The sequence below is a fragment of the Urocampus carinirostris genome, chromosome 18 (assembly GCF_059441175.1).
Source record: "Urocampus carinirostris isolate Australia breed hairy pipefish chromosome 18, RoL_Ucar_1.0, whole genome shotgun sequence".
Classification (NCBI taxonomy): domain Eukaryota; kingdom Metazoa; phylum Chordata; class Actinopteri; order Syngnathiformes; family Syngnathidae; genus Urocampus; species Urocampus carinirostris.
Genome location: NC_142366.1, coordinates 21,601,287 through 21,626,537, shown reverse-complemented (window position 1 = coordinate 21,626,537; position 25,251 = coordinate 21,601,287). Strand labels below are relative to the sequence as shown.

Below are 25,251 nucleotides of genomic sequence, written 5' to 3'. Positions count from 1 at the left end.
AGGATGAGTTGTTTTTCTATTTTTTTCTCAAAACATGATAAAATATCAAAAATCACTCAAAACTAGCAACCATTGAAAAAAAAAAGAGGTAAGAATTTAAATGTTGCACACATCACACTGCAAAAAATGCAATTTTGGCCCTGTTAGCAATGGTTGCTTATTTTAAAAGGGACATGTATCATTTGGCGGTTTTTAGTGCTACAAACACTTCCTTCATAGGAAAAAAAAAACAATATTGAATTATATATTGGTCAAAAATACATGAACTATCACATTGGTTGAGAAATGTGTTTTTATTAAACATAACATGAGCCTAACCTAGAGGGAACTGACAGGTCAATAGCCGGGACAGGAGAGCAAAAACCTGGTTGGTGTCAGAAACAGGTCATAAGCCGGGACGGGAGAGCAGACGTGGTCGGGATCAAAAACAGGTCGTGCACAGAGACAGACAGGGAGATAATTTTCTGTCATCTTGCTGCTATGGGTACCCAAAACTCTCAAAAAGGCTGGGCAAAACAATGACTAGTGGTCTCTCTGCGTCGCTGTAGTTTCCATTCTACCTTGTGCTTTTTGTTCTCATTTTTGGTCGAACGACACCATACAGGCACATGTTTTGGTCAAATCATAAACACTGTCCCTTTAGTGTAACCAAATGGAAGATTCATTAAATGATTTACAAAGTAATCAACAGGTCCAATTTCAAAATAATACTTTTATAGTTGCCCTTGTAAAATATCCTGTTTAGGATCTGAGTAACAGATTGTGATGGCAGTTGTGCAACCACTGGCGCGAGCAATTTGTAAAAGTGAGCACTGTTTCAAAGTCCCATTCATCATTCATCGTGCCACCTCCTACAGAAATAGCGGTTTATCAAACATGGCATCTCCCAAGAATTCCAACTGCTGACTAGAAAAAACAATTGCGGTCTAGGAAACACGTTTAGAAATCTGGGCTGGGTTAACCATAGTGAGACGCCATTGGCTCTAGGAAAAATAAGTCAGTGTTGAGTATTGCTGGATTTTGTTCTCTCCAGAATTAAAAAAAAAATAAAAATAAATAAAACGAGCCTTGTGTCCGTTTGCTGCAGCTCTCTGGAGCATGAAGGGTAGTTGAGGGTGTTTTTCTGTTGTTTTATCGGTCAGCAAAACAGCGGGATCAACATAGGCAGCGCTAACCCACATGAAAACTCGCCAGTCAGAGCCAATTTGGAACCGCCGCCTCCATGCGCTAAGCGATCAGAGTCACGGACAAACAATGTCTCTGACAACCAGCGGGTTACCCAATCATAACTGCTTGGATTTTATGTTTGTCCCCAGGGACCAATTAAAGAGCAACATACAAGTCTGTGGCGTTCTCTAAGACAGCTTTTTATTGAAAAAATGATGGTTTCGTTATAGTGCAGTCAAACGCCGCTTCATATACACTATGGTTAAAAACTTTGGGGTCACCCAGAATATTTTGTGTTTTCCATTTTACAATTAAGCACTTTCTCTTATTAAATGAGATGTCCAATGTCTGTGTTCTTTAGCCAATATTAGTCTTAGATAGATAGATAGATAGATACTTTATTCATCCCCTAAGGGAAATTCACATTTCCAGCAGCATCCCTGAGCTGAGAACAGTACAATAATAAAGCCAAAAGAATACAATATACAAATACCCAGTGTGACGTGCAAATGCCCACTGTAGCGTGTTATATAGAGTAACTAAATAGTGCTACACAGAATACATATTGCAGTAAGATTCGGTAATATCCAATGTAGGTGGTTTGGTTTAATGTGGGCCTTTACTCTGCCGGGTGGAGTTAAAGAGCCTCATGGCATGAGGAAGAAAAGATCTCTTCAGTCTGTCCGTAGTACAAGACAGTGACAGCAGTCTGTCGCTGAAACTGCTCTTCTGTCTGGAGATAATGCTGTGTAGTGGATGCGATGGATTGTCCATGATTGACCTCAGTCTTATCCTTCTCATCAGATCTGACGTCGTCTTTAAAACTCTGCCTTGAAGGCCAGCGTCCCAGAGAATACGTTGACACTGGGGTTTTCCTGGTAACTATTTAACAAAGCTGCCAGTTGAAGATCTGCAAGGCATCTATTTTGAGAAATAGAGACTGAAGTACTTGTCATATTGCTTTGTTCTGAAACAGAGCTTCCCACTTCTCTTTCTACTCTGGTTAGAGCCTTTATATTATGTTCTCCAAAGGGAGTCAGTTGTCAGTATTATAGGAGAAATTATGGTCTAAATGCAGACATGGGGACTTGAGACTTAGTGACTTGGACTCGAGTCGACTCGAGTCGCTGTTTTTATGACTTGTGACTTGACTTGGACTTGGCAATCTAAGACTCGGGACTTGACTTGTGACTTGACTTGCCCAAGAAAAAAATACTTGGGACTTACTTGGGACTTGAAGGTGAAGACTTGAGACTTACTTGAGACTTGCACATGTGTGACTTGGTCCCATGTCTGTCTAAATGTGTCTTTTATACTATATACCCAATATATACTTTTATACCTCATATCTTTATACGTTTATATTTCTATAGAGCACGGCGGCGCAGTGGTTAGCGCATGTGCGGCACAGTTCTAAGGTCTTGGGAACATCCTGTGTGGGTCAAAATCCAGCTACCGGACTTCCTGTGCGGAGTTTGTATGTTCTCCCCGTGCTTGTGTGGGTTTCCTCCGGGCACTCCGGTTTCCTCCCACATTCCAAAGACATGCATTTCAGGTGGATTGGCCGGTCCAGATTGTCCCTAGGTGTGAATGAGCGAGCGAGTTGTCTGTCCCTGTGTGCCCTGCGATTGGCTGGCAACCAGTTCAGGGTGTCCCCTGCCCACTGCCCAAATATTGCTGGGATGGGCTCCAGCACCCCCGCGACCCTACTGAGGATAAGCGGTGCAGCTAATGAGATTTCTATAGTGCTAAATAAGTGTGTGGTTTTATGATTTCGCAAACACCTCCGTGGTCAGGAGAATAAGTTTCAGGCACCAAGTGATGTGCCTCTGATTAAAAAGTTACAACTTGAAAGCCACACTGCTAGCTGGCTAATCAAGATGACCTTGACACTTCCAAATTCCAAGCCGAGAGCTTGCCTTTTTTCTCAGGGATGCATTGCGTTTACAAAGTTTCACTATCCCTATTTCGCATTTATTATACTCGCACGCTATCTAGCAAACAAGATTATACACTGCATTTAGATATGTGATTCCTGTCTGTACAAATCAGATTAATTTCCTGTGTTCATAAAAACAAATCATAGGTGCAGTTTTCTTCTCAAGTTTTATAATAAATAAGCCTCCTGAAAAAGGAGGCGCGTGTTCTTCCTTAAGTCAATCCTGGAAGTGGCCATCAAAACCTAAATCTCCGACTGCGAGTGTGTTCTTTTCTTCATTCTACCCCAATCTCAAGTTTTAACCTTGACAGGTATCTTCAGTTTCTTGATAATTTCTCGCATGGAATAGCTTTCATTTCCCTGACAAGAATCGTCCGTCGCGTTTCATATAAACAGGCCATTGTCAAAATGTAATTACACCCAAAAATGTAATACTCCAGGTACTCTACTATCTCGAAGGAACGTCAGCAAACACAATGTATTATTAGAACACTGGAGTGACAGTTGCTGATAATGGGCATCCAAACACCTATTGTAAATTTCAGACTATGAGCCCCACCTTCTTTCCCAAGCTTTCAACCCTGGGGCTTAAGCAATGATGCGGCTATTTTTTGAATTTTTGAACGATTGCAAGGGGCAGTAATAGTGAGACATGTGGAATTTTTGTGTCGAGGAAGACACAAGTTTAATGGCAATTGGAAGGAGAGGGCTAACTACCATATTGGGAATCATTTTACGTGTCTGTTTATTTGTAAACGGACATAATGTGGGGAAAACATTGATTACAAGGAACAACGTCCGACGAAGTAGACATGTTGAAGGCATTTCAAATGTATCCGTCCACGCTACTGTGTGTTTCAGAGTAAATATATTACACGCTTGCATCCTATGGCTTGTGCTTGGCATAACAAAGCCATTTCCACGGTCATCCAAAGAAGTTGAAGACGGCCTGAGGACGGAATGTTGAGTTACGCCGGCTTTATAGTTTTTGTGTATCTCTTTTCAGACTAAATGTTATGTTTCTCTGATAAGTATATTCTGAAATAGTTATATCTTGAATTCCCTATGATATGTGGCATATTTCATCAACTGGTAACATCGTACGGACAAGTATGTGTTTATCAAAAGTCTGGCAGCCCACTGGTAGAACGTTAAGGGGTTAAGGTACTATGTATTATTATGATAGATAGATACTTTATTCATCCCTGTAGGGAAATTCACACTTCCAGTAGTATCCTTTGTTATGTATTAACAGGATGGCCTCGGGGTGCTGTGTTGTAGTTTAGCAACAGCGGAGTGGATGACGTGACACGCTAGTCCAAAAGTTCGACGTCCCTGCAGCAGATGGAAACCTTTGTACCTAGGGTTACACCACCTCGTGTTCATGTAGATAGCGAGTCCACCTCTTCCTCTTTCTCCTTCTGTGTAGCGTCTTTTTAAATATCTCATGTTTCAATGTGAGCACATGTGGCTTATAGTCATGTGCGGCGTATGTATGTACACAATGTTATTTTTGTTTAAAAATGTACTCAGTGCAGCTTATAATCAGATGTGCTCTATAGTCCACATTTTATGGTGTTTAGATATTGCATTAAAGAAAAATACATTTGCAGCTAACAGTCATTAGCAACTTTACCGTTGTATTTCTGATTAGTTTAATACTATCCTTGTTGAAAAAGAAAAATATGTTGTTTCTCTTAATACAAAGGGAATTTGAATCCCCAAATCAACCCAAAACCTTTGAGGGGTAGTGTAACTTTACGAATATAGTTGTTTTCCAATTAAATATGTTTGAGTATTTAAATTAGCACAACCTCACCTGCCTCCTGTGACTGCACGTCACTGTGAGGAACTAGATGCTATTGCTCCAAGTGTAATTATCATTGCTGTATTTGTTGTTTTTGTTGAAAAAGCTCCTGAAAATATTCTATGAGACTGTTGTGGCAAGCGCCCTCTTCTATGCGGCAGCGTGTTGGGGAGGCAGCGTCGTGAAGAAGGATGCCTTTCGTCTCAATAAACTGGCAGGGAAAGCGAGCTCTGTTGTGGGCACAGAGCTGGACAGCCTGACAACAGTAGCTGAGAGACGGGTACTGAAAAAGCTGCGGTCAATCATGGACAATCCATCACATCCACTACACAGCATTATCTCCAGACAGAAGAGCAGCTTCAGCGACAGACTGCTGTCACTGTCTTGTACCACGGACAGATTGAAGAGATCTTTTCTTCCTCATGGCATGAGGCTCTTTAACTCCACCCGGCAGAGTAAAGGCCCACATTAAACCACACCCCCTACATTGCATATTACCGAATTTTATTGCAATATGTATTCTGTGTAGCACTATCTAGATACTCTATTATAGAACACGCTACAGTGGGCATTAGCACGTCACATTGGGTATTTGTATATTGTATTCCTTTTGCTTTATTATTGTATTGTTTCTCAGCACAGGGATGCTGCTGGAAATGTGAATTTCCCTGCAGGGATGAATAAAGTATTTATCTATCTATCTATGTTATGACATCATATTTTTTACAATTTTCGGAGTAATACATATCAACCGAATAACCATCAATTTATACATGATTAGCTATTGGATGGCTTCCAATAGAGGTCCAGTGAATGGTTTATAAAGTGGAAATTATGCAAAGGTACAAACTTTGCTTTGAAAATATCCCAAAGGAAAAGAAGGAAACTGCAAAGGAAGCCCCCTTTATTCTGAATGTCATGTCATGTCCCAACCTCAGCGGGATTAACTGACAGTGACACCAGATAGATGGAAAGTACAGAGAGATGGATAGGGAAGAGCGATGGGAAGGATATGCGTCGGCCTCTCTTTCCCTGTGCTGAGTCAGCTCTCTTGTACTTCCCGCCTCTGCCTCAGCGTCCCCCGTCGCCCCACATTGTCCCTCGCGCCCATCCATCCATCCTTGCCATATTTCAGTCTCTCCCTGCCTTCATTTGTCAGCAAATCTGTCTAACGTAGACGTTCAAATACAGAATCCCGTCAGAGAGAAGATGAGAAATCGCGTAGTAAGATATGAAGAAACGAAAGAGATTAAAGTCTATGATTTAAAAAAAAAACTGACTTTTCAACTGTAACTCGGTGTTCATTTTACCTCTGAAAAGTGATGGGTACCGGGGACTCGCATGCTCAAAAATGTATGGGTCCCAACAGAAATCTATGGGTCCCCAAAATATAGTGCTATTGAGGTTGATATTGTAAATCGGTGACAAATATATAATATAAATCTATTTATTAATTCAGTTTTAATCATTACAATTATTGGGAACACAAATCAGTTATCACTTCAAGATTTTTCAGTTCACAACTATATTTTATATTGTACAAATTAATATTGCTGAAATAATCATATTAATCTATATTTTCATTCAGTTTTAATCATCACGGATAATTGGTAATACAAAGCAGTTAGACCTTCAGATTTTTCAGTTCACAAAAATATTTTACATTATACAAAATAATATTGCTGAAATGTTAGTCTATACTGGACTGTCTCAGAAAATTAGAATATTGTGATAAAGTTCTTTATTTTCTGTAATGCAATTAAAAAAACAAAAATGTCATACATTCTGGATTCATTACACATCAACTGAACTATTTCAAGCCTTTTATTATTTTAATATTGCTGAATTTGGCTTACAGCTTAAGAAAACTCAAAAATCCTATCTCAAAATATTAGAATATCATGAAAAAGTATACAAGTAGGCTATTCAACTAATCACCTGAATCATCTAATTAACTCGAAACACCTTGCGAGGGTTTCCTGAGCCTTAAAACACTCAGCTTGGTTCAGTAAACTAAATCACAAGTATGGGGAAGACTGCTGATCTGACTGCTGTCCAGAGGACCATCACTGATACCCTCCTGATGGAGGGTAAGACACAAAAATAAATTTCTCAAAGAGCAGGCTGTTCACAGAGTGCAGTTTCAAAGCATATCCACAAAAAGTCTGTTGGAAGGGAAAAATGTGGCCGGAAACGCTGCACAACCAAGAGAGATGACCGCAGCCTTAACAAAATTGTGAAGAAGAGCCGCTTCCAGAATTTGGGGGAGCTTCAAAGACAGTGGGCTGAAGCTGGAGTCCAGGTATCAAAAGCCACAGTTCACAGACGTGTCCGGGAAATGGGCTACAATAGCCGTATTCCCATGGTCAAGCCACTTCTGAACTCAAGACAACGGAAGAAGCGTCTGACTTGGGCTATGGAGAAGAAGCACTGGACAGTTGCAGAGTGGTCCAAAGTCCTCTTTTCAGACGAAAGCAAGTTTTGCATTTCATTTGGAAGTCAAGGCGCCAGAGTCTGGAGAAAGGCTGGAGAAGAGCAAAATCCAAGTTGCTTGAAATCCAGTGTGAAGTTCCCACAGTCAGCAATGGTTTGGGGAGCCATGTCAGCTGCTGGTGTTGGTCCACTGTGTTTCATCAAGTCCAGAGTAAATGCAACTGTGTACCAAGAGATATTAGAGCACTACATGCTTCCATCTGCTGAAAAGCTCTATGGAGATGAGGATTTCATTTTCCAGCATGATCTGGCACCTGCCCACAGTGCCAAAACCACCAGTAACTGGTGCACTGACCATGGCATCACTGTCCTTGATTGGCCTGCTAATTCCCCTGACCTGAACCCCATCGAGAATTTGTGGGGTATAGTTAAGAAGAAGATGAAAGACACCAGACCTACAAATGCAAATGAGCTGAAGGCCGCTATCGAAGCATCCTGGGCATCAAAAACACCTCAGCAATGCCACAGGCTGATTGCCTCCATGCCACGCCGGATTGATGCAGTAATCCGTGCAAAAGGATTCCCAACCAAGTACTGAGTGCATCAATGGACATTTTCAAATGTTTGATTTAGTTTTGCTGTTATAAAATTATTTTTTTACTTGGTCTGAGGAAGTATTCTAATATTTTGAGATAGGACTTTTGAGTTTTTTTCAGCTGTAAGCCAAAATCAGCAATATTCAAATAATAAAAGGCTTGAAATAGTTCAGTTGATGTGTAATGAATCCAGAATGTATGACATTTTTGTTTTTTTAATTGCATTACAGAAAATAAAGAACTTTATCACAATATTCTAATTTTCTGAGACAGTCCAGTATTTTCATTCACTTTTAATCATCACAGTTAATTGGTAATGCAAAGCAGTTATCACTTCAGATTTTTCAGTTCATATATTCTTCGTGGTTTGCTGTCCCGCCATAGTTGTAATGCCTTCTCAAGGTCCAATCCATTATAATCCTCCTCATTGCGTCACCAGGAATATAATTTAGTCAATTTTGGCAGAAAAGTCCTTTTCTTGCTAGGAGTATTCTTTTGTTTATTATCTTTTGTTCGAATCGTTCGCTTCAACACACGTGTTTTCCTTGCCTCCGTGATCTTCCGAAGAATTTCTTCGCCGTTTTTTCATGCCGGAATTATTGCCGTTGTTATCACTTTCTGCATTATGTTTCGACTTATTATTACCAATTTTGTGTTGATTTTCACCTTAAATTGACGACAACCACCACAACAATGAGGTAAATCTCGAAGCAACGAGATCTCGTTTGCCGAGATCGGCGTGCAGACGAAAACTCGAACCGCGAGACCAAAACAACAATGGCTGATCTGCCTGACGAAAAGTTTGGAGTGCGGTAAATCCTTGTTAAAAATAAAAGTAAACGGGTAATAATGACAACTTTGTGACCAAAAAGTTGCGTCCCGGGGACGCACGTTGATTTGAGACGATGCGTCCCCAGCAAAAATGATGAGTCTAGGACGCAGGGACGCGGGCAAACGAGAACACTGTTAACTGCACCTAACTGCATTCAGAGGAAGCATGTGAGGCCAAGCCTGGTGACATCATGGAAATATAAAATAAAAAACAATATTATGAGGTAATATATATTCAGTCTAGGAGTTCTTTCTCAATTTCCGTTGGGATTGTTAGATGTTCTCTTTTGGAACTTGTGTATTTTCACAATAAAAATATTATTCATGGTTGGTTGGAGCTAAAGCAGTCATTTGCTATGTTACCGATGTATGGCGTGTATTTCTGATTAATTTAATATTATATTTATTTGAAAAGACAACTGTGTTTTTCCTTAAAAAAATGATTTGCAACCCCAAAATGTAACCCCGATTGTTTTAATGGTAGTGTATATTCATAAATATATGCTTTTTCCAAGTATATCCTATATTGTATGTAAGATGTCACTGTGTTGAGTGTCTGCAGATGTCTGTTTTATTCTCTTAATTCTGAATGCATCCATATATTAATCCTCATACAGTGTCTACATTTTTATAAGTGGTGTTCTGATATACTGTGGGAGGGATTTTGCCTCGGGTCTTATGAAACCACTTGCATGTTTAAGTCGGGATTTAGGGATGCTTCATTTTGGTAGTAGCCCACCAGGAACCATCTCTCTGTTGTCAGCAATGTTGAATGCAAACTTGTGAAACCGTAACAGCCTTATTATGGACTCACAAGCAGAGAAAATTTAGTTTTATTTTCTTGTAATAAAAAGCTTAACAGAACTTCTCTCTCGTGCTGGATTTTACCCATAATGTAGATACCTGGATGTTGTTTCAAACACACGAAGGAGGCACAGTCTTCTCACACTGTAGCAGCCTAAAAATGTGTGTGACCTTTAAAATTTTAACACAATAGATAGCCAAAATTGATGATTGTCCCAAATGCATATTATCAATAATTGGACGGACATTAAACCAGTCAATTCAATAAAATGACTCATTAACACTTTAGATCTGACACTGTAAAATGGCGAATTTCCTTTTGGAGTTATTCAAAATAAATCCCCCAAAATATTCTGCATTGATTATAGACACATTTGAGCCACCTTAAATTATATTGTATTATTATTTTTGTTATTTCTCTATTTCCCCCTTTTCTTTTTTATATATTTTTGGTTCTTGTTCTTTTTTCGTTCTTTTTCCTTTTTCTTTTTATTTTGACGCTGTTAAATTGTGAATTTCATTTTGGAGTCATTTAAAATAAATCCCAAGAATATTCTGCATTGATTATGGCCACATTTGAGCCACCTATAATTATGTTTTATTTTTATTTTTCGTTCTTTATTCCTCCCACTTCTTTTTTATATATTCTTGGTTCTTCTTTTTTGTTATCTTTTTCGGGTTTCTTCTTTTTATTTTTCAGTTATTCTATTTTTCTCTGTTTTTTTTTGTTCGTTTTCTCCTTTCTGTCTTTCCTCTTTTACTCATTTATTTCTACTCATTATATTTCCTTTTTGGTTCTTTATTTGTCACGTGTTTTCTTGTTCCGGTTTTCTTTATTTCTATCAATTTTCATTCCATCCTTTTTTATCTACATTTTGCTCAAGCTAGTTTTTGTTTACAGTTACAGTGTCTAAATTAAAAATAAGAGATGTTAGCTAGCCAGTATTTTTCTCGCTGATGCAGCATAACCAGCTTTCCCATGTTAATGTTCAACTTTGCACAATTCAAGGCATCATCAGAAGACATAATTTTACAGGAATTGATGCATTTGTTTCTTCCAGAGCAACACCCAAAGTACAATTTCCTTTTTCATGCAGTCCATATCAAAGTCAATTGGATACAATTTTCCTGAAGAACTATGCGGGAGTTACTGCTTTTACCCTCTTCAGTGAGTTCTTTGAACTCGGCGTATTTAAATATTTAACAGCATCTTACTTCTATCAGTGGAAAGATGAAATAAATGCTCTGCATGACACAGTGGATTAGGTGTGAATGTAAATATCTATTTTGGGGTTCGAAACACCCGCCAGGTAAAAATATACTTTGTTGTTACATATCGTGATCAAGGCATGCAACAATTAAAAAATAAATATTTTTGAGTGAAGAGATATTGATAGTTTTAGGTCAGTCATAAATCTACTTCAAAATCATATTCTATCAGACATTAGTTTTAAACAAGGGGGTACAAATACCACCTTTTAAAACAGATACATGGTAAATGTTAAATGGTCTGCATTTATATAGCGCTTTTCAAGTCAATGAAGACCTCCCAAAGCGCTTTACAATGTGCTTCACACTTACCCATTCACACACACACACACTAAAACACACCAATCGCGGCCATGCAGCCATGCAAAGCCGCCGACCTGCTTATTGGTGGCATTAGGGATTCAGTGTCTTGCCCAAGGACACTTCGACATATAACACGGAGGAGCCGGGAATCGAACCTGCGATCTCTTGATCCCAAGACGAGCGCTCTACCTCCTGAGCTGTAATAGTAAGTAGTAATAGTAGGTAATAATATGCTTCCTCTAATGAAGCATAAATCTCAACTCAATCCTTTCCAACTATTCAAAAAAAATGGAGGAATAAATCATTGTTAAATTGGCAGAATACTACAGAAAAAGAAAGCATTATATCACAAACAAGCCCATTACATTCACTTTTCTTTTAGATTTTTTTCATCCTTACATGAGCTTATTTGCATGCTAGTCTCATTTTAACTATTGTTTTTGTTTGTCTTGTGTTATAGTAATGTGTTTTCTTTATGCACAAAATAAAATAAGCAAATAATAACAAGCCTTAAACATACTTATATAAACCATAAACATACAAATATAACACTGAAGCAACTTACGGACTGTCAGGACCAGAACGGAAACAGGACCCACTTGCGTACGTTTCTTGGGAAGAAGGGAAAGGATAGTACACACGATCTGTAGACTGCTGATCGCGGGGAGCAGGTTGCTAAGACGCGGCTAGCGATGGTGGTGTCAAGAGTGGAAAAAACAGATCAGTAGCCGGGACGGGGGAGCAAGAATCGTGGTCGAGATCAGAAAAGGGGTCGGAGCCGAGAAACAGACGGGAATCAGAACAGCAGAGACTTAGTGTCGAAAGGCTTGCCTAGCGTAACCTGAAGTCCGCAGACGGACTGACAACCGGTAACAGGAAGACGGGGGCATAAGAAGAAGGAGCAAGCCCAGGTGCCGCATCAGTAATCATGATACGAACGATCGTCTGCAAGTTGGGCAGCGTCTGTATTGATCCCAAGACGATTGGCGGCAGTGGGCGCTCGTCTTGGGATCAAGAGATCGCAGTTCGAATCCCGGCTCCTTCGTGTTACATGTCGAAGTGTCCTTGGGTAAGACACTGAACCCTTAATACCCCTAATAAGCAGGCTAGCGCCTTACATGGCTGCATGGCCGCTATTGGGAAATGTGAAGCACACTGTAAAGCGCTTTGGGAAGTCTTGAATTGAAAAGCGCTATATAAATGCAGATAATTTAATTTCATTCCATTTCATATTGTATAGATCCAAAAAAAGAACTCACCTAGTATCGACAACATCAACATTTTGATATAGATTGGTCCACTCTTCACTCTTATCAATAGCAGGCGGTTGATAAACACTGCTGCAAGACGTTTGGCCACCCACAATAGATAGATAGACCGATAGACCAAAAGATAGATACTTTATTCATCCCCGCAGGGAAATTCACATTTCCAGCAGCATCCCTGCGCTGAGAATGATACAATAATAAAGCAAAAATAATACAATATACAAATACCCAATGTGACGTGCTAATACCCACTGTAGCGTGTTATATAGTGTATCTAGATAGTGCTACACAGAATACACATTGCAATAAAATACGGTAATATGCAATGTAGGGGGTGTGGTTTAATGTGGGCCTTTACTCTGCTGGGTGGAGTTAAAGAGCCTCATGGCATGAGGAAGAAAATATCTCTTCAGTCTGTCCATGGTACAAGACAGTGACAGCAGTCTGCCGCTGAATGACAATGACAATACAATGACACGCACTGTATTACAATTTACATCTTGCCTTGCGTTTTGCACTGAAGAGTCCATGCAGGTGTTCTGGCACCGCACAGCTACTCCTACCAAACACCAGTAACAGTTCCTGGGTCACTACCCATGTCCTGTCCTGTCTTCTCCTATTAGTGATTGGATCCCTTCCTCACGGGTTTGTCCTTCCTTCACAGATACCAACTTCAATGCAATATTGCTGATACACCACAATACGCTGCTTGTGTGTGTGTATGTTTAATAATTTCTGCTCTGCTCTCTCTGCCGGTGCCCTCACAAATCTTGTTCTGGCTGGCTGCGTTTCTTCTAAATAGCGCAATACACACAAGCTCAGTGGGAGTATTTCAAGCTCCCCTGATGCGCAGGAAAACTGGTCTGGTATTAAAAGGCATCCAATACAGATATGCATGCGAGACCATGCTGCATCCGATCAGGGCAGTTTAATGTGAACATAAAACATAAGACCAAAAGTAATACGTCCAGTAGAGTATATTCTGTACTAAAGAGCATCCTTGATTAAGAGTGCATGTGGAAAATTAAGGAAAACACAATCAACTTTGTTTTTGTACAAACAACAATGGAACAGTCAGGAAAATGAACTCATTCACATCATTTTTTTTCATTTTAAAAGCAATCAGAAGGGTAAATGTCTAGTAAAGACAATTAAAATGACACATAGAGCCGGGAGTAAAAAAACCTGTCCTTGCAGCAGTCTGTTAATTATACCTAAATTATAAATAACATGTACGCAGGAGTTTGACAAAAAACATTCTCAAACAAAAACTCAATGTACTGAACTGACTAAAATGTATAAGCCTGTACAATCACATCTGCCTGTATATAAGCGGATCCATTATCTTAAGATCTCCCATCCTTTGCGCACACGACAAAGAAAGGAGACCAAGTATTGTAACTACTACATTAAAACAACCCTTATACATAAAAACTTGGAATCTTTCTAATACGTAGTGTCGACTGAAAAATTTAGTCTAGGAACAGGTGACAAAGTATCAGGAATATTTTTCCCATCAGGCCGAAATCTATGACGTCATATTGCATTGTTATCAGTCTGAAAATTGTCACCCTGATGATTATTGTGTGTCCTTCCTTAATTAGTAACTCGTGTGGGCAAGTATACTGATCTTACATCAACGCTATATCCATATGCCTTGCGAAAAAATAAAAAAAATAATATGATAAATTGTAGGTGCATCTTATAGAAAACATGGTTTGAAATTTTGAGAAAAAAATGGCTTGTAGTAAGGAATTTATAGTAGGTAATGATAAAAAAGGAATCCAGAATACTGATACATGTATCAGCTGATTTAACAATTTCAAATTACAGTTTAGAGGAATAATTAATTGTGAAAAATTATATAATTGATCATTGATAATAATAGAAATAATAATTTTAATAATAATATTGCTACTCATAAAAACAAAAATAATGCTAATCGATTCTATTCGTCTTGCAGCATGGCAGCACAGTGGTTAGCGCGTGTGCCGCACAGTTCTGAGGTCATGGGATAAAACCTTTTTGTGTGGAGTTTGCATGTTCTCCCCGTGCTCGCGTGGGTTTCCTCCGGGCACTCCGGTTTCCTCCCATATTCCAAAAACATGCATTTCATGTTAATTGGCCGGTCCAAATTGTTTAAATGTGAATGAGTGAGTGAGTTGTCTCTCTCTGTGTGCCCTGCCCCTGGCTTGCAACCAGTTTAGGGCTTCCCCTGTCCACAGCCCGAAGCTGGAATGGGCTCCAGCTCCCCCGCGACCCTAATGAGGATAAGCGGGGCAGATAATGGATGGATGGAACTATTTGTCTTGTAAATAATAAAGTTGAATTGTTCAACACACAAAGAAGCCTCATTTGAAAAAAAAAAAAACACATTGAGACGCTAAATAAACGATCATCGCTGTCTACCAGTGTTATATTTTAGGTCGAATTATTTGCACTGTACATGCTCGCATAGAAGCCTGGATTGCATACAATCTGACCCCCTAAAACTGCTGTAAATGACCACATACTACAAGAAATATGTATCCAAATTATTAATGAAATGTGTACAATAATGACCATTTAAATGTGAAGATATAAATGAACCCCGTGAGCCTACTGAGGATAAGCGGTGCAGATAATGGATGGATGGATGGATATAAATGAAACCATTTTAAACTATTTACTGTACCATTAAACAGTGCTTCGATGGTGTCACGTGTATACCAGTTTTGTATTTCATATTTGTTTCCTTCTTTCACTCGATCTTTGTTCTGTTTTCCCACTGCTCTTTCCCATTGTCACCAAGTTCCTTTGAACCCAGTATAATTGGCCAAAAGGGAATAAAATACACTGGAATTCAGACTGTGCCAAAATTACTGAACAGGAAGAAGGGTATGGATATTGCACGTCTGTTGGCTATTCCTGTCTTACCCACCTGGGTTTTTTTTTTGTTTCAGGAACATAAAAGCCAAACCATTGATATCATTATTGCATTTTATAGTTGTAAATTTGGCTCGTATGCGTGTATATAAGGTAATTCAATGATCTAATAAGTTTCTATATTCAGTTAGATGATGAGGGTCCATACAATTTCACCTCGTGATTTTAGTATGAGCTATACGTTACAACAGTATTCCTATGTTGATATCCTCGCAACACTCTCGGTCAACCATGCACATTCATAGAATCTCATACTTAAAATTCTACTGTGTGGTGGGCTTGGAACCGTATTTTTTTCTCTTTCTGGAAGCAGCTTCATCAGACTGACAGGTGCTCAAGGCTTCACCCCAGGCGGATAGCAGCACTCAAGTAAAAGCCGCATAAACATGACCACAATTACACACAAATATCAGGCAACCCCACACACACACTACAATCATCAACATATGCAGTAAACCTTGAGTACCATTCATTGTCCTTTTCTTAGTTGCTCACACAACCTGCGATGTGTGTGTTACCAAAACAAGAAACTACCGTTTTCTTTAACTATTAATCACTGCGGATTATAAATCGCTCCAGAAAAATCATGCATAATTAATTTAAAAAGTCACATCAGTCGCACTGGAGTATAAGTTGCATTTTGGTCAGGGGTTCATCTGATAAAGTCCAATTGCAAAATAACACAAGTCATCTTGTATTCCACCCCTATCATATGTCACTCGCACAAACTTTACTAAAAGGACTTGGTACCTCATTGTTGGCGAATTTATTAGAGCAGTTAAACACAAAGAATAAGAGTCCCCAGTCACTTGGGCTCCCTGAGAGGAAGGCCCCTGGCTGAGAGGTGAGTCCCTGACCACTCGGGCTTCCTGTTCCGGCAAGGACCTTCAGCTGTCCCTTTTTTTTTCTTTTGGGCTGTCCGGTATTTAGTTGTCATTTCTAGGTAATTATAAACACTTTCAGGGCATGGTCCCCAACAGATCGAGGGATGGAAGTGACAGTGCAAATAAGCAAGAGTATTCAACAATCAGTGGACACGGGAATTGCTGTTCTGAATTTATAGTCTCAGACTAACATATGAATGCACCTAGTAATGGAGAGAGTTACAACAAAATGTTTTTAAAAATGCGTTTCGCCACTCATTACTGAAAAAATGTATTGCGTATCAGGATATCATTTTCACAACGCGTGAATCACAATACTGAAAACAAGACATGGGCGCACCCATGCAGGTTGCTCGGCGGCTGGGTGGTTAGCTCTCAGCGACACGGTGGTGAGGTCCATGATTTATTTCCAGCTAACACAGACACCCCATGTGGTGTATGCATGCTCTCCCATGCCTGCGTGGCTTTCCTCCCGGCACTCCAGTTTCCCCCCCACATTCCAAAAACATGCATGTCAGGTTAATTGGCCAGTCCAAAATTGTCCCTAGGTGTGACTGAGGGAGTAAATTGTCAGTGTCTGTGTGCCCTGCAACTAAACGGAAACCAGGTCCTGGTGTCCCTTTCCCACTGCCCAAAGATGGCTGAGATGGGCTCCGGCCCCCCCGTGACCCTAGTGAGTATAAGCGGCGCAGAAAATGGATGGATGGATGCACCCATGCATAATTCGTGTATACTGGCCTGCAAGCTCATGAGTGCACTCAACCAAACTGCGAATGCCTGTTTAGCAGTCAGCCCCAACACTTTTGGGAGTCTCTTACTTTCCACGTGACCTTTTGCTACTTTGCCAGTGACATTTTAAATCTGCTCTCGCTCACCTTTGTCAGCAGCCTTGTATGCCGGGTGCTAAACAAAGCTGAACGGCGAGGAGAGCACTCGCGTGGCCGGAAAATGGAGAGATGAAGTCAAGTGACCCCCGACGAGAGTTTGAGGTGACGCTTGCGTGCGGATCATGACAGGTGGAAAGGATATGCGGATTGGTGAGCGATATGAGATAGGGTATTATATTATCAAAATGTAATGAAAAGGGTTATAATATGGGTCCAATTACAGAAAAGTGCCAAAAACTGGTCACTTGGAGATTGTTCCTGAATTTTACAATGTTATTATACATGCAAACAAAAATAAACACATAACAATATTGCACATTCCTGCATTCTTGAGTTTTGTTTTTCTGCTGTACCTCCCTCTCTTCCTCTCTTTTGCACAAACTTAGCTCATTTGGTCACTCACTTTTTTTTTTTTTTTTTTTTTTTTTTTTTTTTTTTTTTTTTTTTTTTTTTTTTCCACCTGTCACAACTCGTCTTCTTTACCTTTTTATTGTTTCAGTCCCCTTGGTTGCTTACTAGTCCGGTACCTTTTGTGTCACATTCCAAGCAACCATGTCACAGCACTCTTGTCAATGGATTGTACCAAACCCCTGCCTGACCTTACGTGCTTGAAATACCGCCTGATGAATCTTTAGACTGTTGACTTCACTGCTTGGCCTAACCAGATCCAAGAACCTTCTGCCTGTAAATATGGAAACTTTATGCGTGTTTGCCTCTGGTGCTCTGGACACTGTTCCCTTGCCGCCTGACTTTCCTTGTGACAAACACTGCCCAAATAAAGAATAGTTTGATTGTATTAATCTGGGATTTTGCATTGTCCTTATGAACCATCCGCGGAGAGTTCATGACATTATCCTACATTTTCTTTCACCCCTTGGCAGAAGATTCTACTCGTTTTAAGCATGTATTACCCCTCTCGAGGGATATGAGCAGGGTAGATAGATCTTATTTTATCATGTTGTATTGCCCTAGTAATGGACTTTTAAGTAACAGTATTATTGTTCAACAAAGAAAAAAATGATATACAGGTTTGGCAAAACTGTCTGCTATGGTATATATTCAATGGGAGATATGACTCGAGATTTGAAATTATATTAATATGTATATAAAACTAAAGACACAATTAATAACAATAATACATTTTTTTTAATAGCAAAAAAATACACTTGCACGCCTAGGGAACAAATATTGCTCATTTTTAGTATGTAATTTATTTGATGGATTTTCTCTTTTTGTCTTGAATTACAAAGGCTTGTAATGTTTTAACATCTCCGGCCTTCTGTTTTTTTCTTGTTTTTTAGTCTGCTATGGATAATCATCCATATTACAGTGTATTGTGTGAAACATTTATATATGTCTACATACATATGGACACAGCCTATAATTGTAATCCGTATTGCTATTGCTTTCGAGAAGCAGGGATAGTTACGGGTTTCGGCATGGAAAAACAGTTATCGTACGCCCTTAGCTGAGGTCATTCTTGCGTGAGAATGCAACAATCAAAGAAAAGTGGAGGAAAAGCAAAAATAGCAAATAGACAGGAAAAAAGGTCGGGGGAAATGATGATGGACAAAATTAGAACCTGAGAGGGAAAACTTGGGAAAAGGGCAATGCTGGAGAAAAACAAAAAACAAAAAAACTAGTAAGTAATGAATGATTGGGTGAAAAAAAAATGCAGTACAGATAAGAGAGTGAGGGATGTGGTATGTCACTCTGGAAATTACTGCCTTATCTGGTGGAAATGTCACAGATATGTGAGGGGCCGCTTGTCAGGGCAGTGCTAAAATATGAGTGCCATTCATCTCTACCCAGAGGCTGCAGCACTATCAAGAGTCTTGGCATTAATGGGGAATCTTCCTTTGCATTAATAAGATCATTTAACATCGATGGGTCTCACCGACTTGAAAGACACTCATCTTGCAAAATGCGCTTGCCAGAAAAAGTTGATAGCTGCCGAGCACAGATTTGCCACTTGATCTTAAAACATGGACACGATTCAATACTTGAGTCACGTTCCCCTGGAGCTCTTAAGACTAGTTCCAATACGTAATGAGACAGAATTTGGCACAATTTAGAACCCTTTTGAATGCAAGCGTGTTGTTTGAATTTCCTTGACGAAAGTATGGTTGTATCTATTGGTGTATAACAATATTCAAATGTAGTATTTGGTTTCCCTTTTGATAAAGAAAGGATACGTTGAAGGTTATTAGTACAGTGGTTCTCAAACAGTCTGACTTCAGGACTCACCATTCCATCCTTATGACAAGCTGCGACTCAAATCAAGAAAACTCATGATTACCAATGTGAATCACCTGTGCCCGCTCATTTGGCGCCAACTGCTGCGGGTTCTGATTGGCTCCCTGTCAGTATTTGAACCGAGTCCTGCCAATCCCCCATTGTCAGTCTGTCTACGTACCTCTGTTTTTCAAGGAAAGCTTCTTTTGACCCCTGACTCCCGCCTGTCCCGTTTTTGCTCTCGTTTGTCTCCGGCGACGACCCGTTTTGATGCCGACCACGTCTGCTCTCCCGTCCCTACTTAAGACCCATTTTGTGATTCCAACCACGTTTTTGCACTCCTGTCCCAGCAATCGACCGGTTTTCTGTCCCTGACACCACCATTGCTCGCTACGGAAGATCCACTTCCACGTTCGGATCACAATCAAAGTACGAGAACGATTTTCGTCCCGCCTCCAGCGAACACCGGATCGTGGGCGCAGCCATTCCTCTTTGCTTCAATAAAACTTGTGGTAAATGTCACGCAAGTGGGTCCTGTTTCCAATCTGGTCCTGACAAAAACATGATCATTCCTCAAATGAATCCAAATAATTGATTGTTCAGCTTCAAGTAGAAATAGAATATATTTTCCCAAACAAAAAACAATAGTGAAAACTATTAGCAAACAAAAATATCTTCAAGTATGCAAATAACCCTGCACTGTGTATAAAATATTTGCCCCCATCCTGTTGTCTATGTTTTTGTTTTTTCATACCCATCACTCACAAATGTTTCCGATCATCAAGCCACTTTTAATATCACACAACGACAACCCAAGAAAATACAAAATGCAGTATTTAAATGTTGATTTCATCTAAGACACAAAATAATACCTATCCAGCCAAATTTGAAAAGTGATTGCCCCCTGAACTTATTAGAGAAGATGGCCACCTTTGGCAGCGATAACATGAATCAAATGTACGATAATTGGTAATGAGTCTTTCACAACGCTGTGGAGAAAATATGCCCAACTTTTTACAAAACTATTTCAAATCTGCCATAAATGAGGGTTTTCTAACATGAGCTGCCCATTTCAGGTCACACCACAGCATTTGGAATCAAATAAGGACTTTGACTTCGCTACTCCAACGGGCTGTACCAAAAAGTTAAATTTTTGACTAATCAGTCCACTTATCCTTCCATGTTATGGACAGAAAAAGGAAATAACACCAACTAAATCATAACAAAATGAGATGTGGTATCCATCAAATCTGCCAGAATTAGTATTTTTGTTACAATACTGCTTTTGGTGTTTGACCCTCTTGACTCTTATTCTGTTAAATAACTTTGTCCTTTACACTTTTAGGGTTTTTACGCCGTATTGTTTACACTTCTGCAGGGTTGGATAGGGTTACTTTAACTGGATTACTTTCAATTACTTTTGGATTACTCCAATACCAAATATGCTAATAAAAGACAAAAGAAACTAAAAATGAATAAAATTACTAAATTTTGTGCAGGCTTGGGGAGTAACGGAATACATGGAACGGGAAAAATGATGTTGGCAAGCTGTTTGGATTTATTTCCATTTTGTTTCTGTCGCATTTTATGTTAGTTTTGCCGGAGATCAAAGAGATCAAAGCCAGGAGAGAAAGCTTACCACGTGTTGTGAGGCATAATTTTATTCATATTTTGTTTATTTTGTCTTTTATTAGCATATTTGGTATTGGAGTAATCCAAAAGTAATTGAAAGTAATCCAGTTTAAGTAACCCTACCCAACCTTCTGGCATATTGACTTCATTTTCAAAATATTGTGAACATGGAAGGCATTATAGGTATATTTGTATTTTCATTATATCAGTGTTTATTTTGTTTCTATCACTTGACTTTTGTTCCCAAAAAGTTGTAATGCAAATATGTATAATTATTTAGTATACCCTTAAAGACGGAGCTCAATCGATCAATAAACATTTGATTTCCACGCAAAAAGTTTTAGCATCAGATCGGTATTAAGTTATTCTATACTGTTTTCAACTGGATTGGATCGGTACCAAAGTACCAGTATCGCCCACCCATAATATTCATGCTTCTTCCTCTTCTGCCACAGCAGGAAACATGCCTGCAGATATGTGATTTAACAAGGTGACATTCTAAATGTTTTGCATAATTCCCTTTTATTTTTCAAACACGCCTTGCATGGTGTGTGTCGATTATCATCAAACGGGTTGAATTACTTGCCAGTATCCTGAGATGTGTTTCTTGTTGTCCTATATGAATTATAGATTTTCCTGTGTCATTTTGAATTCTTAAAAGCTCACTTGGGGTGTAGAGTGTTCATGTCAAGAAAGGTGATAGTGAAGAAAATGTCAACTCTGGCGTTTGAAACTAGAGGCACCTGAATTGCTTTGAGTGTAAGTGAAGGTGTATGGACACCAACAGAGCAATGGTAAAGAGGGTAAAAATCAAAGCCTTTAATATACCTCAATGTGTTGAACTTAACTCGATGCCAGATTCAATCAAGGACATTTTGACGGAGAGGAAACTTGGTTAACTACCTAGTGTTTAATTTGCTTGAAGAGCCTTACATACAGTGCCTATCAAAAGTAACCAAAGCTAAAAATATATGTTTAAGAATCAACAACATGAGAGACGCAAACTTGAAAAGTCCCTTATTAAGTCCTAGTTTAAATGAACCTGCTATGTGATAGGCTCAGAGGTCTATGAAAGGAGACAGCATTATGAAGACCAAAGAACAGACCAGGCAGGTCTGGAATAAAGTAGTGAACAAGTTTAAAACAGGAATGACATACAAGAAGATTTTGCAACGTTACACATCTCCCAGAGCACTATGCAAGCAATAATATCAAAAAGGAGAGCGCAAAAAATCCACTGCAAACTTTTCAAGACCTTGCCGTTCCTCTAAACTTTGCGAACGAACAAGGATAAAACTAATCAGCGAAGCAACCAAGGGATCTGTGATCACATTGGATGATGTGCAGGCATACAAAGCTGAGGTGGGACACTGTGCGCATAAGACAACTATTAGCCATACTATGAATACATATGTATTTTCGGGTAGAGTGGCAAGAAGAAAGCCATTTATAAATGATTTCCATGAAAAAAGAAGCCACATGGGAGACACATATGTGGAACAAGGTGCTCTGGTCAGATGGGACTTGAACTTTATGGGCTGAATGTATAGCGAAACACTGCACACAACCTTGAAAACACCTTCACTGTCAAACATGGTGGTAGAAGCATCATGCTCCGGGATTGCTTTTTCTTCAGCAGGCACTAGGAAGATTGTTGGAGTTAATAGTAAGACGGATGGGGCCAAATATCAGTCAATTCTGGCAGAAAATCCAATGGAATCTGCAGGAGATCTGAGCATGGGCGGAAGTTTACCTCTAACTGAACAGGTACCCTAAAGCTATAGGAAAAATATACAATGGGAAGTCCAGACATCAATCCTGAAGGGCATTTGTGGAAATATCTGAACAATGCTCTGCATAAATTATCACAACCAATACTTGAGGAAAATTGATTTGTAGGGAAGAGTGGGCTAACATATCTGTTTCAAGATGTGCAAAAGTTAGAGACACACCCAAAAAAACTCGTGGTGGTGTTTGCAAAAAAGGGACGTTGTACAAAGTATAAACTCAAGAGGGCCCAATATGCAACCACTTTTCATATTTCCCTTTACAGGAACAACATAATGAGTTGAATACATTTGCTTTTATTCATTTTCAAGATAGAGCTTTACATGTTGTTGATTCTTAGATTTTTGGGGGCAGTTTTTTTTTTTTTTTTGAATCTGTAAATTTGAAGCCTGAAATATGTGTCGGAAAGGCCAGCGACTCACTGAAAGTGGGTCCACTTTTGGGTCACGACCTACCAGTTAAGAAACACTGGCATAGAAAACGATGGGTTTTGGCGTGTAAGATGATATCACTGTAGGAGGTTGCTTTTAAGAAGAATAACGCACGGTAATTTTAAGGATGAACATGTATTTTGCATTTTTAGAAAAAGTTGACAAACTAAATGTATGATCTCAAAACTGGACGATGATCCACTAATGTCCCCAAGGTCATCATTTGGATACCACTAATATAAAACATCACAATTATTGCTCACGGCCTGCGGTGTTCAAACGCTTTGTTGAGATCGGCCGTGTTGCCTACATCGGTTTCGCTCCTTATTCCGGCAAACTGGTGGCCATTGTAGATGTCATCGACCAAAATAGGGCTATTGTTGATGGTCCATGCACGGGTGTGAATAGGCAATCCATGCCATTCAAGTGCATGCAGCTCACTGATTATGTCATCAAATTTCCTCACGGTGCCCGTCAGAAATTTGTGCGCCGTGCCTGGGAGAAGGCTGAGGTCAATCAGAAGTGGGAAGTAGTTGGGCCAAGAAGATTGTGGCACGAGAGAAGAGGGCCAAAATGTCCGACTTTGACCGCTACAAGGTGATGAAAGCCAGGAGGATGAGGAAGAAGATCATCAGGCACGAGGTGAAGAAGCTCGAGAAAGAGGATCGTGTAAAACCGCGACCACAGAAGAAGTCAAAATAGTTGTCTTTTTTTTTCAAAATAAACAAAGATTGCTCAAAAAGTAATGCAACTTCTGAAATTTCAATCTATTAGCCTACAGGAACTGATCACTTAGGTACTAATTATTCTCCCTCTTGTCAACCTTTATTTATATTGACTTCAAAAATCAACAAGTATTGAATTGGACTAAGTGTTCAATGGCATTTGATTTACTGTTGCTTCACCTTCCGAGTTCAGTTATTTATTTCCATGTTTTTGTTTTTCTTAATTAGAAGCCTTACTTCTCTACTGGTAATGATCTTATAATTAGCCGACTGTTTATTGAGGAAGCATTTATGAATGTTATTGATGGATTTCAAAATACGGAACGGAATTATAATGATGAATGTGCTCAGGAGGAAAAAACAAAATATCAAAACCAAATTAATAGAAGTCAAAAGATGACAGGTGACTCACATTTGTATTTTCCAAAGTAGATTGGAAGCAGAATTTACCACTTTAACTCTTCTATTATTTCAATGTCGGCTTTTCAAATTGGACAGGCTCACAGAAAAAGGCTGCCTTACCCTAGCTGCAGAGTTGTATTTCCTAAAAAAGCCAATAAGTGTAATTACATTTATTTTGCTGTCAAATGCGTTTTCTGTCTCACACCTCAAAAAAGAATACAAAGAAAAAAAACATCAACAAAAACCATTTAACAGTGATGTACTGTCAAATCAATCATTTTTTTTTCTGCAGCAGACACACTGCAATTAAATGAAATATGGCACCTCTAAAATAACAATAGAACTTAATGAAGAATGTTGATTTAACTCCCTGTGCGGGACTGGTATTGACATGTACAGTGATCATTCGTTTTTGGCAGGGGTTGCATTCGATAAATGAAATGAAATGATGAAATGATTTCATTTATATAGCGTTTTTCAAGTCAAGACTTCCCAAAGCGCTTTACAGTGTGCTTCACATTTCCCAATAGCGGCCGTGCAGCCGTGTAAGGCGCTAACCTGCTTATTGGGGGTATTAGGGGTTCAGTGTCTTATCCAAGGACACTTCGACATGTAACACGGAGGAGCCGGGAATCGAACCTGCAATCCCAAGACGAGCTCTCTACCTCCTGAGCCACTGCCGCCCCATAAAGGGCACTGCTTCCTTGCTACTTTCATCCAATCTTTTGTTTCCATGTCAGGTTTGGTTCTTGTTTCTGGTTTGGACACTTTGCTCATCGGTTTAAGGTCTGGCTTGTTTTTGTTTGATCATGGTTTTTGTTTAACAATATCATCCTTTGTTGAGCGTATCTGCCGCCAGCCCAACTTCCCAGCGTTTGGGTTTACCTCCGGGAACGTGAGAAGGGAGGGAGACAATTGTTAAGTG

General features: G+C 39.4%; 1 protein-coding gene and 1 pseudogene across 1 annotated transcript in view; one reads left to right on the top strand and one right to left on the bottom strand.

Moving 5' to 3' along the window:
- Nucleotides 1-25,251, bottom strand: part of cntnap2a (contactin associated protein 2a) — a 502,190-nt gene that overhangs the window by 371,782 nt on the left and 105,157 nt on the right. The window lies entirely within an intron of this gene.
- Nucleotides 22,574-23,919, top strand: LOC148348638 (large ribosomal subunit protein eL14 pseudogene; annotated as a pseudogene).